General features: G+C 36.8%; 1 non-coding gene across 1 annotated transcript; it reads right to left on the minus strand.

The window, feature by feature from the left end:
- Window positions 1-8252: 8252 nt before the first annotated feature.
- Window positions 8253-8360, minus strand: LOC148580926 (small nucleolar RNA R71). Its single transcript, XR_015896843.1, has one exon. It is a non-coding gene; the product is annotated as a small nucleolar RNA R71 (small nucleolar RNA).
- Between the last annotated feature and the right edge of the window lie 5689 nt (window positions 8361-14049).

The following is a 14049-nucleotide window of genomic DNA, read 5'->3' on the forward strand; positions in this document are numbered from 1 at the left end:
TAAATTCATCCAAAAATCTCCACCAATGATTGGAATGCCAATAGCCTCCGGGGTTCCAAACTAGGCATGTAAAACTCCTGAGCAGCTTCAAACAAATTTTTAGGCTCCCGGAATGACGAATGTCGGAATAGATTCCAGGATCCCAAACTTTGCTTTTAAATCCGCCTCCGTCTTGATCTATATTTTTCCATCCGGGCGGTTTAGAAAGTAGATTCTCACCATGGTGACCAAACGTTTTTCGAGATCCATTCATTTGAACATGATACCAATCCGTGCACTTCAAGTTGAAGCGTGGAACCTTATTGAACCTTGTGCACTAGCTCTGAGCACGAGCCATTTCCCTCTTACTCTTAAAGCCACAGAGAGCTCTAAGCTGGCCATCTGTTTCAAGCAAACCGTATTCAAGTGAAAAAGTAAAGTTAAAGGTCTAGGATTTTACCCACTTGAAGCTTGTATTGGGTGGTAATGGCCTTGGGGTAGGTGTTTCCGGTGGTTCTGTAAGTTCTACTCCCTTGTACTCTTCTGTAAATTCCTTCACTTCTTTGCAAGGTTCTTCAAATGCATCTGTGTCCTGGTCAAAGTCTTCTGTGTCTTCCTCATCACTCGAGTCATAGATTGGAGGTTGAGAGAAATCTACCTCTGCATCATCTTCGTAATCATTTGGGGAAGATTCTTTGATCTCAGAGAATTCACTTGCGGATGCAAGTTCATTACTAACAGAACTTGACTTGTGACTATCATCATCAAGGGAATTTGTGTCCTGGGTTATTCCATCTAGTTCTTCATAAACGACTTGCCTTGGGGATTGTGCACTGTCCTCCTTAGCATCAACTGTAACGTCCTTGATGGAGTTTTTCTCAGCTCTGAATTCCCATGGAGGTTCAGTGTCTCCTAGATCTTCAACCAACTCTTCTTCTTGCGTAATGACAGCTTCTTCTACTTGTTCTAGTACGAATTCATTCTCTGTCTTGTCCACTGGAGTTTCTAGTATTTTCTTCATGCTACGCTCTTTGTTAGATTGTCCATATAGGGCTGTGGTTGGTCCTTGAATGTTCAAACGTCTAGAAGCTAATTGAATTACTGCTTGCTCCAGTTGTCGAATGGTTGTTTGAAGTTTATTTACTGTTTCCTTGAGGCGAACCTCTGATTCTCGGGGTGATGGATTTGGACATGATACATAGGAAAGTGGTGGTGCTTGGGAGTGATTGGATTGGAACTGGGATAAATAGGGATCATGTGGTGGTGAATGGTGAAGAGAAGCTTGTGAGTGTGGTGGTTCGAGGTTATGTTGATAGGATGGTCTATAGGCACGGGGTGGGGCTTGTTGGTAGTTACAAGGTTGTCCACCATATCTATCAGCTGGGTATGCATTGTAGAATGGTCGTTGTCCATGATATCTTGGAGGGTGTTGTTGCCTAAAGGGTTGATTAGATCCTCTTGGCTCCATCCATCCTTGATTGGTCTGACCTTGATGCATATTCCTGCTGTAACTTCTATTTCCTTCAACAAAGTTAGAACCAAACTCAAAGCGAGAGGGGTGAGAGTTCATAGTAGCAAATAAAATTAAAAAGAAAAAAATAGAAATAAATAAACAAGTAAAAGAAAAATATTTACAATAACCAATAATAAGGCACACGTTAGCAGTTCCCCGGCAACGGCGCCATTTTGACGAGAGGAACTTTTGCGTGGTCTAGAAATTTGCGGATAAATCCTCGTTGCAAGTATAGTTTCTAAACCTTCAAAAGTCCTTTCATACAAACGTTTTGGTTGTCACAAGTAACAAACCCCTAAATAAATTGTTAACCGAAGTATTTAAACCTCGGGTCGTCTTCTCAAGGAACTGTAGGGAAGTATGTTCTTATTGTTGGTTATGGAGATTGTAAATTCGGGGTTTCAAGAATGAGGAACAAATATGACAAATAATTTAAATAGCAATTAAAATAAATAAATACTGTAAAGCAAACTTTTGGCAAGGGATGAGAAATTGGAAGTCCAAATTAGTTACCCTTCTCAACAATAAAGAAGATTGAATCTTAATTCTACTTAGTTAACCTTTGCTAAAGCAAAGGAAAGTCAAGGGATTAATTAGTTTGACCTTTGAATCCTATTTATTTCCTAAGAAAAGATTGGGATTATTGAAAGTCAATTCAATTAGCAAAGATAACAGTTATCAATTACGTTGAGCTAAGATAACTCCTGAGTTACTGATTTCTTAACCAAGACCAAAAGGGAAAAAGTAAATTTGCTGGAATAAAAATGTCTTCAGATTGAAAGCAATGGTGACATGAATAAAAGAAAGCAATAATAAACTGAAATACCTCAATTAACATTAATTCAAATAATCTGGAACATAGAAGAATTCATAAATTAAATGGTAAAAGTAAATAATCAACTAAAGTAATGGAATGAATAAAAGAAAAAGGGAAGCTTAAAGTAAAGGAACATTAAACCTGGGATCGAGATTCACTCCTAAAACTAAGAAAAATCCTAAATCCTAAGAGAGAGAGGAGAGAACCTCTCTCAAAACTAAATCTAAATCATGAGAAATAACTAAATTGGCAAGCTCTCCTTGAATGGATGCATTCCCTCACTTCATAACCTCTGGTCTATCCTTCTGGACTTGGATTTGGGCCAAAAAGGGCTTTAGAAATCGCTGGGAGCATTTTCTGCAATTTCTGGTGCGTGGTCTCTGTCACGCGTCCGCGTGGGTCACGTGGTCGCGTCATTCGGAGCTTTTCTTGTCACGTGGTCGCGTCAGTCATGCGGTCGCGTCATATGTGTTTTGCTTAAGGCGCGCGGTCGCGTCAGTCATGCGGCCGCGTCGCTGTTGATTCGCGCTTAGCATGCGTCCGCGTCGCCCATGCGATCGCGTGGATGGCAGTTTCTTTAGAAACTCCATTTTGTGCTTTCCTTCCATCTTTGTAAGTTTCCTTTTTCATCCTTTAAGTCATTCCTGCCTTAGAAGATCTGAAACTACTCAACACACTAATCACGGCATCGAATGGAAATAAGGGTAATTAAAATAATTAATTTTAAAGCATAGGAAACATATTTTTCACATACATCACATAATAAGGAAGGGAAAGTAAAACCATGCAATTAATATGAATAAGTGGGTGAAGGATTGAATAAATCACTCAAACTAAGCACAAAATGTATCATAAAATATGGGTTTATCAGTCTTATTCAAGGTTGTAATGGGGCCAAGGTAAAAGTAAGGGTATATGTATAAGGCTAAGTGAGCTAATAAGTGAATCCTTGATTAGTCTAAGATCTCACCTAACATACATACTTTATAAATCAAAGTTTCTTAACCTAATTGCCCAAATTTTCCCTATTTGTATTGCAAACTCATGTATTAAATTTAATTTTGTCCCATGTGCATTGATTCTTTTTATTTTGCATTTGGGGAATTTTTCTATCCCCTTATTTAAATACTGGAAAAATTATTTTATTTTTTTTTTCATCAATGCACATGGTAATTCAATTTTCTTGATTTCACATGAGCATGCTTCCCAAATTTATTTTTGAAACATCTTATTCTTTTTTTTTTATTAAATTCCTACTTTGTTTTTATCATCCCATGTTCCCATAAAATTCTCTACACTTAAATAATACACAATATCTATCTTAAGCTAACCAAGAATTCAACATGGGATTTTTATTTTGTTTTTCTGCTTAAGGCTAGTAATGTGGTTATAGAACAGAAGGGGATTTAAAAAGCTCACAGGGGCTAACAAGGGTGATGCAAAAGGTAGGCTAATTTGGGATAAGTGAGGAAAAATTTAAATGATGGCCTCAATCATCTCTTGGCATGTATCTATATTCTATATTGGACATATAGATTAAAACAAAGTAAAGAACATCGAAATGAAAAAGAAGGGCAAAACACACAGGAATGAAATTTATGGTTTGAATGTAACCATATAATTAAGCTCAAAACTCACAGGTTGTGTGTTCTCCAGCTCAGAAATCATATATCAGTTACATATGTCATGCAAGTAAAAATTAAGAGTTTCCATTATTCTCAATGTAAATCTTAGGGTGGCCCTTAAAATTTTAGTTTTGTTTCTTGATGAAATGTTGTTAACTAACTAACATGTAATGCTATATATACAAGGTGTGTGGATTGTTTTAATTTACTAAAGTCTCTAGTTTACTTCCTTTTTATTTTCAATTTAAACCAAACTATCATATGATAAAAGGGTAAACTATACTAATTAATCCACGTATTCTATAACTAATAAGTTTAGAATTGTGATGACCGGATAAATTATACGCTTTTTGGCATTGTTTTTACATAGTTTTCAGTATGATTTAGTTAGTTTTTAGTATATTTTTATTAGATTTTATGTTAAATTTACATTTCTGGACATTACAATGAGTTTGTGTGTTTTTCTGTGATTTCAGGTATTTTCTGGCTGAAATTGAGGGACTTGAGCAAAAATCAGATTCAGAGGTTGAAGAAGGACTGTTGATGCTGTTGAATTCTGACCTCCCTGCACTCAAAGTGGATTTTCTGGAGCTACAGAACTCCAAATGGCGATCTTTCAATTGTGTTGGAAAGTAGACATCCAAGGATTTCCAGAAATATATAATAGTTCATACTTTGAATAAGGATTGACGACATAAACTGGTGTTCAACTCCAGTTCCATGCTGTAGTCTGGCGTCCAACGCCAGAAACAAGTTGCAATGTGGAGTTCAATGCCAGAAACACGTTACAAACTGGCGTTCAACTCCAAGAATGACCTCTCCACGTGTAAACTTAAAGCTCAGCCCAAGCACACATCAAGTGGGGCCCAGAAGTGGATATATGCATCAATTACTTATCTCTGTAAACCCTATTAAATAGTTTTTATAAATAGGACATTTTACTATTGAGTTTTCATCTTTAGTTTCATCTTTAGATCATGTTTGGGGGCTGGCCTCTCGGCCATGCCTGAACCTTCATCACTTATGTATTTTCAATGGTAGAGTTTCTACACACCATAGATTAAGGTGTGGAGCTCTGCTGTTCCTCAAAGGTTAATGCAAAGTACTACTGTTTTTCTATTCAATTCAACTTATTCCGCTTCTAAGATATTCATTCGTACTTCAATATGATGGATGTGATGATCGTGACAGTCATCATCATTCGTAACTTATGAACGCGTGCCTGACAACCACTTCCGTTCTACCTTAGATTGAATGGATATCTCTTGGATATCTAATATAGGGGACCGAGTCCGAGTTATTAGTGTCTTCGTGGTATAAGTTAGAACCCATGGATGGCCATTCTTGAGATCCGGAAAGTCTAAACCTTGTCTGTGGTATTTCGAGTAGGATCTGGGAAGGGATGGCTGTGACGAGCTTAAAACTCGCGAGTGCTGGGCGTAGTGACAGACGCAAAAGGATCAATGGATCCTATTCCAGTATGATCGAGAACCGACAGATGATTAGCCGTGCCGTGACAGAGCATTTGGACTTTTTTCACAGAGAGGATGGGATGTAGCCATTGACGACGGTGATGCCCTACATAAAGCTTGCCATGGAAAGGAGTAGGATTGATTGGATGAAGACAGTAGGAAAGCAGAGATCAGAGGAACGAAAGCATCTCTATACGCTTATCTGAAATTCTCACCAATGATTTACATAAGTATTTCTATCTATATTTTTTGTTTATTTATTATTATTATTTGAAAACTCCATAACCATTTGATATCCGCCTGACTGAGATTTACAAGATGACCATAGCTTGCTTCATACTAACAATCTCCGTGGGATCTACCCTTACTCATGTAAGGTTAATTACTTGGACGACCCAGTGCACTTGCTGGTTAGTTGTACGAAGTTGTGAAACAGATATAAGATTATGAACGTGCGTATTGAGTTTTTAGCGCCGTTACCAAAGAATGGAATGATCACGATTTCGCACACCAAGTTTTTGGCGCCGTTGCCGGGGATTGTTCGAGTTTGGACAATTGACGGTTCATTTTATTGCTCAGATTAGGTAACTTTATTTTAATTTTAAGTTTTTGTTTTTATTCTATTAATTTTCGAAAAAACTTTAAAAAAAATATATTTTTCTTCAGAATTTTTAAAAATGAATTCTAGTGTTTCATGAAGCATGTTGAAGCCTGGCTGGCTGTAAAGCCATGTCTAAATTCATTTGGACTGAGGCTTCCAAATCATCATTACAAGAGCAAGCTAGTTGTTGCTAATCAAATTTGTTATTGTATGACTGATTTGTATCTTCTAAAGCTTGGCTGGCCATTGGTTATGTCTAGTGTTTTGGACCGGAGCTTTCATTGAAAGCTTGGCTGGCTAGTGAGCCATGTCTAATTCCTGGACTGAGGCTTTAGACTAAGAGTGCAAGATTCCTGGAATTCATATTAAAAATTTTGGAATCCTTATTTTCCTTTTTCAAATAAATTTTCGAAAAATCCAAAAAAAAATTAGAAAATCGTAAAATCAAAAATATTCTTGTGTTTCTTGTTTGATTCTTGAGTCAATTTTAAGTTTAGTGTCAATTGCATGTTTTAAATTTTGCATAAAATTTTCAAAAAATTCATGCATTCATAGTGTTCTTCATAATCTTCAAGTTGTTCTTGGTAAGTCTTCTTGTTTGATCTTGATGTTTTCTTGTTTTGTATCTTTTGTTGTTTTTCATGTGCATTTTTGCATTCATGGTCTCTAAGCATTAAAGATTTCTAAGTTTGGTGTCTCGCATGTTTTCTTTGCATAAAAAATTTTTCAAAAATATGTTCTTGATGTTCATCATGATCTTCAAAGTGTTCTTGGTGTTCATCTTGACATTCATAGTGTTCTTGCATGCATCATTAGATTTGATCCAAAATTTTCATGCATTGATTCTTTTTCATGTTTTTCTCTTTCATCATTAAAAAAAAATTTTCAAAAATCAAAAATAAAATATCTTTCCTTTTTTCTCTCATAAATTTCGAAAATTTGGATTGACTTTTTCAAAAATTTTTAAAATTCAATTATTTCTTATGAGTCAAATCAAATTTTCAATTTAAAAATCTTATTTTTTTTCAAATCTTTTTCAAAAATCATATCTTTTCCATTTTTTTATTTATTTTTGAAAATTTCAAAAATCTTTTTCAAAATATTTTCAAAATCTTTTTCTTATTTTATCAAATTTTCGAAAATCACATCATCAATTAATGTTTTGATTCAAAAATTTCAAGTTTGTTACTTTCTTGTTAAGAAAGATTCAAACTTTAAGTTGTAGAATCATATCTTGTGATTTCTTATGAGTCAAGTCATTAATTGTGATTTTAAAATTCAAATCTTTTTCAAAACTATTTCTAATCATATCTTTCTATCATATCTTTTAAAATCATATCTTTTTCAAAAATTTGATTTTAAAATATCTTTTCTAACTTCTTATCTTTTTATCTTTTCAAAATTGATTTTCAAATCTTTTTCGATTTCAATCATATCTTTTTGTTTTAATCATATCTTTTTCAAAACTACCTAACTAATCCTCTCTCTCTTATTTTCGAAATTCTCTCTTTCATCTCCTTCTATTTATTTATTCATCTACTAACACTTCTCTTCCATCCAAAAATTCGAACACCACCTCCCTCTCTATGTTCGAGTTTTCCCTCTTCTCTTCTTTACATTACATTCTTTTCTTCTTCTACTCACACAAAGGAATCTCTATACTGTGACATAGAGGATTCCATATTTTCTTTGTTATTCCCTTCTTTGTCATATGAGCAGGAGCAAGGACAAGAACATTCTTGTTGAAGCAGATCCTGAACCTGAAAGGACTCTGAAAAGGAAACTAAGAGAAGTTAAAATACAACAATCCAAAGACAACCTTACAGGAATTTTCGAACAAGAAGAGGAGATGGTAGCCGAAAATAATAATAATGCAAGGAGGATGCTTGGTTACTTTACTGCACCTAATTCCAATTTACATGGAAGAAGCATCCCCATTCCTGCCATTGGAGCAAACAATTTTGAGCTGAAACCTCAATTAGTTTCTCTGATGCAGCAGAACTGCAAATTTCATGGACTTCCATCTGAAGATCCCTTTCAGTTCTTAACTGAATTCTTTCAGATCTGTGATACTATTAAGACCAATGGGGTTGATCCCGAGGTCTACAGGCTTATGCTTTTCCCGTTTGCTGTAAGAGACAGAGCTAGAGTGTGGTTGGACTCTCAACCCAAAGATAGCCTGAACTCTTGGGATAAGCTGGTCACGGCTTTCTTAGCAAAGTTCTTCCCTCCTCAAAAGCTGAGTAAGCTTAGAGTGGATGTTCAAACCTTCAGACAAAAAGAAGGTGAATCCCTCTATGAAGCTTGGGAGAGATATAAGCAACTGACCAAAAAGTGTCCTTCTGACATGCTTTCAGAATGGACCATCCTGGATATATTCTATGATGGTCTGTCTGAATTAGCTAAGATGTCATTGGATACTTCTGCAGGTGGATCCATTCACCTAAAGAAAACGCCTGCAGAAGCTCAAGAACTCATTGACATGGTTGCTAATAACCAGTTCATGTACACTTCTGAGAGGAATCCTGTGAATAATGGGACGCCTCAGAAGAAGGGAGTTCTTGAAATTGAGACTCTGAATGCCATATTGGCTCAGAACAAAATATTGACTCAGCAAGTCAATATGATTTCTCAGAGTCTGAATGGAATGCAAGCTGCATCCAACAGTACTCAAGAGGGATATTCTGAGGAAGAAGCTTATGATCCTGAGAACCCTGCAATAGCAGAGGTGAATTACATGAGTGAACCCTATGGAAACACCTATAATCCCTCATGGAGAAATCACCCAAATCTCTCATGGAAGGATCAACAAAAGCCTCAACAAGGCTTTAATAATGGTGGAAGAAACAGGTTTAGCAATAGCAAGCCTTTTCCATCATCCACTCAGCAACAGACAGAGAATTCTGAGCAGAATCCATCTAGCTTAGCAAATTTAGTCTCTGATCTATCTAAGGCCACTCTGAGTTTCATGAATGAAACAAGGTCATCCATTAGAAATTTGGAGGCACAAGTGGGCCAGCTGAGTAAGAAGATCACTGAAACCCCTCCTAGTACTCTCCCATGCAATACAGAAGAGAATCCAAAGAGAGATTGCAAGGCCATTGATATAACCATCATGGCCGAATCCAAGGAGGAAGAGGAGGACGTGAATCCCAAGGAGGAAGACCTCCTGGGATGTCCAGTGATCAACAAGGAGTTTCCCTTTGAGGAACCAAAAGAATCTGAGGCTCATCTAGAGACCATAGAGATTCCATTAAACCTTCTTACGCCCTTCATGAGCTCTGATGAGTATTCCTCTTCTGAAGAGAATGAGGATATTACTGAAGAGCAAGTTGCCAAGTTCCTTGGTACAATCATGAAGCTAAATGCCAATTTATTTGGTAATGAGAACTGGGGAGATGAACCTGATAAACCACTATTTTATAGTTTATCTTGTTCTCAATTGAGTGGTTTTTATCTACTCTTTACCCACTTATTCATACTATTTGCATAGTTTTACATTTGCCTTCCTAATTATGTGCTTTAATTGAAAACATGTTTCTTTGGACTTATCTTTGCTAATATTAATCCTCTCTTATTACCATTAGATACCTTGATATGTGTGTTAAGTGCTTCCAGAGATTACAGGGCAGGAATGGCTCAGAGGATGGAAAGGAAGCATGCAAAAATGGAAGGAATACAAGAAGTTGGAGAAATTGCTAAGCTGTCCAGCCTGACCTCTCTACACTCAAACAGCTATAACTTTAGCTATAGAGGTCCAAATGACGCGGTTCCAGTTGCGTTGGAAAGCTAACGTCCGGGGCTTCGATTTGATATATAATATGTCATAGTTGCTCTGACGCTAGGTGATGCGACTGCGTGACCTATGCGGCCGCGTCGTAGTGACGAAAATCAGCGTGTTTGAATTCGCAACCAGCGAATTCTGGGCTGTTTCTGACCCAGTTTGCGGCCCAAAAAACACAGATTAGAGGCTATAAAATGGGGGAATGCATCCATTCAAAAACATGCTCTCATATTTACAATTTTAAGATTTAGATGTAGTTTTTAGAGAGAGAGGTTCTCTCCTCTCTCTTAGGATTAGGATTTAGGATTTCTCTTAGTTTTAGGAGCGACTCTCAATCACAGGTTCTTTATTTTTATTTATTTTCCCAATTTAATTTATGAACTTTTCCATGTTATGATTTGAATATTTTATTTAATATAATTTGAGGTATTTCAGACTTATGATTGCTCTCTTTAATTTATTAATGCTCTGTGTTTATCCAAGTTATTTTCATTCAAGTAGACTTTCTTTCCTTTTGGCTTTGGTTGAATCATTGGAAACACTTGAGTTATCAAACTCATTGTTGATTAAAAATTAGAATTCTTCAAGAATTAATTCGAGTTCCAATAACTCTAGCCTTTCCCAAGGAAAGACTAGGACCTGAGGGATAAAAATTAATTCATCCACTTAACTTACCTTCATAGTTAGAGGTCAACAAAGTGGGAGAAAAATCCAATTCTCATTACAATTGATAAGGATAACCAGGTTAGGATTTTCTGTTTTCATACCTTGCCAAGAATTTATTTTATAGTTATTTATTTAGTTTATTCTTCTTATGCAACATACTGCTCCCTAATTTCTAAAACCCCTAATTTACAAACTCATAACCAATAATAAGAATATACCTCCCTGCAATTCCTTGAGAAGACGACCCGAGGTTTAAATACTCGGTTATCAATTTTAAAGGGGTTTGTTACTTGTGACAACCAAAACATTTGTATGAAAGGACTTTTGAAGGTTTAGAAACTATACTTGCAACGAGGATTTATCCGCAAATTTCTAGACCACGCAAAAGTTCCTCTCATCAGAACCTCCCCTATTCACCAATGAACTAAATGCATTGGATCAACTGAGAGTGCCTCAGAAGAAACAGGATCCTGGAAAGTTCCTAATACCTTGTACCATAGGCACCATGACCTTTGAGAAGGCTCTATGTGACCTGGGGTCAGGAATAAACCTCATGCCACTCTCTGTAATGGAGAAATTGTGAATCTTTGAGGTACAAGTTGCTAGAATCTCATTAGAGATGGCAGACAATTCCAGAAAATAGGCTTATGGACAAGTAGAGGACATGTTAGTAAAGGTTGAAGGCCTTTACATCCCTGCTGATTTCATAATCCTAGATACTGGGAAGAATGAGGATGAATGCATCATCCTTGGAAGACCTTTCCTAGCCACAGCAGGAGCTGTGATAGATGTTAACAGAGGTGAATTAGTCCTTCAATTGAATGGGGACTCCCTTGTGTTTAAAGCACAAGGTTATTATCCTGTAAACATGGAAAAGAGGCACGATAAGCTTCTCTCAGTACAGAGTCAACTAAAGCCCCCACAGTCAAACTCTAAGTTTGGTGTTGGGAGGCCTCAGCCAAACTCTATGTTTGGTGTTGAACTCCCATATCCAAACTTTAAGTTTAGTGTTGGGAGTCTATAAAATTGACCTGATCATCTGTGTGGCTCCATGAGAGCCCACTGTCAAGCTATTGACATTAAAGAAGCGCTTGTTGGGAGGCAACCTAATTTTTATTTATCTAATTTTATTTTTATTTTATTATTCTTTTATGTTTTATTAGGTTCATGATCATGTGGAGTCACAAAATAAATAAAAAAATTAAAAACTGAATAAAAAAACAGCAGAAGAAAAATCACACCCTAGAGGAAGGACTCACTAGCATTCAAACGCCAGTAAGGAGCATCTGGCTGGCGTTCAACGCCAGAACAGAGCATGGAGCTGGCGCTGAACGCCAAAAACAAGCATGGAGCTGGCGTTCAATGCCAGAAATATACTGCATATGGGCGTTGAATGCCCAGAACAAGCATCACTTCGGCGTCTAAACGCCTGAAATGCATGCAAAGGCATTTTACATGCCTAATTGGTGTAGGGATGTAAATCCTTGACACCTCAGGATCTGTGAACCCCACAGGATACCCACATACCTCCCCTCACCTTCCCTCCTCATAATCCTATATCACCCTCTCTCTCTCCGTTCAAAGTCATCCCTTCTTTTTTCCATTCAACACTCACATCCATACACCCCACCTACCTTCAAAATTCAAAATCTCTTTCCCACCCAAGCCCACCCATATAGCCGAATACACACATCCCTCCATCTCCTCCATATCTTCTTCTTCTTCTACTATTCTTTCTTCTTTTTCTTGAGGGCGAGCAACATTCTAAGTTTAGTGTGGTAAAAGCATAGCTTTTTTGTTTTTCCATAACCATTGATGGCACCTAAGGCCAGAGAAACCTCTAGAAAGAGGAAAGGGAAGACAAAAGCTTCCACCTCCGAGTCATACGAGATGGAGAGATTCATCTCAAGGGTCTATAGCTCAGTGGTAGAACATTTGACTGCAAATCAAGAGATCCCTGAGATACCTCAGGGGATACATTTTCCTCCACACAATTATTGGGAGCAACTAAGGGTGGAACATCAAGAGCACTCCATCATCCTTCATGAAATTAGAGAAGATCAAAGAGTAATGAGGGAGGAGCAACAAAGACAAGGAAGAGACATAGAAGAGCTCAAGGACATCATTGGTTCCTCAAGAAGAGAACGCCACCATCATTAAGGTGGACTCATTCCTTGTTCTTAAATTTTCTGTTTTTCATTTTCTTATGTTAAATGTTTATCTATGTTTGTGTCTTTATTACATGATCATTAGTGTCTAAGTGTCTATGCCTTAAAGTAGTGAATATGAATCCATCACCTCTCTTAAATGGAAAATGTTTTAATTACAAAAGAACAAGAAGTACATGAGTTTCGAATTTATCCTTCAACTTAGTTTAATTATATTGATGTGGTGACAATACTTTTTGTTTTCTGAATGAATGCTTGAACAGTGCATATGTCTTTTGAAGTTGTTGTTTATGAATGTTAAATATGTTGGCTCTTGAAAGAATGATGAACAGGAGAAATGTTATTTGATAATCTGAAAAATCATAAAAATGATTCTTGAAGCAAGAAAAAGCAGTGAATACAAAAGCTTGCAGAAAAAAAAAGAAAAGAAAAGAAAAATGGCGAAAAAAAAAGAAAGAAAAAGAAAAAGCAAGCAGAAAAAGCCAAAAGCTCTTAAAACCAAAAGGCAAGAGCAAAAAGCCAATAGCCCTTAAAACCAAAAGGCAAGGGTAATAAAAAGGATCCAAGGCTTTGAGCATCAGTGGATAGGAGGGCCTAAAGGAATAAAATCCTGGCCTAAGCGGCTAAATCAAGCTGTCCCTAACCATGTGCTTGTGGCGTAAAGGTGTCAAGTGAAAACTTGAGACTGAGCGGTTAAAGTCAATGTCCAAAGCAAAAGAAGAGTGTGCTTAAGAACCCTGGACACCTCTAATTGGGGACTTTAGCAAAGCTGAGTCACAATCTGAAAAGGTTCACCCAGTTATGTGTCTGTGGCATTTATGTATCCGGTAGTAATACTGGAAAACAAAGTGCTTAGGGCCACGGCCAAGACTCATAAAGTAGCTGTGTTCAAGAATCAACATACTGAACTACGAGAATCAATAACACTATCTGAACTCTGAGTTCCTATAGATGCCAATCATTCTGAACTTCAATGGATAAAGTGAGATGCCAAAACTATTTAAGAGGCAAAAAGCTACAAGTCCCGCTCATCTGATTGGAGCTATGTTTCATTGATAGTTTGGAATTCATTGTATATTCTCTTCTTTTTATCCTATTTGATTTTCAGTTGCTTGGGGACAAGCAACAATTTAAGTTTGGTGTTGTGATGAGCGGATAAATTATACGCTTTTTGGCATTGTTTTTACATAGTTTTTAGTATGATTTAGTCAGTTTTTAGTATATTTTTATTAGTTTTTATGTTAAATTCACATTTCTGGACTTTACTATGAGTTTGTGTGTTTTTCTGTGATTTCAGGTATTTTCTGGCTGAAATTGAGGGACTTGAGCAAAAATCAGATTCAGAGGTACAAGAAGGACTGCTGATGCTGTTGGATTCTGACCTCCCTGCACTCAAAGTGGATTTTCTAGAGCTACAAAACTCC

The sequence above is a fragment of the Arachis ipaensis genome, chromosome B10, assembly GCF_059453495.1.
Source record: "Arachis ipaensis isolate K30076 ecotype BB chromosome B10, ASM5945349v1, whole genome shotgun sequence".
In the NCBI taxonomy this organism is placed as follows: Eukaryota; Viridiplantae; Streptophyta; class Magnoliopsida; order Fabales; family Fabaceae; genus Arachis; species Arachis ipaensis.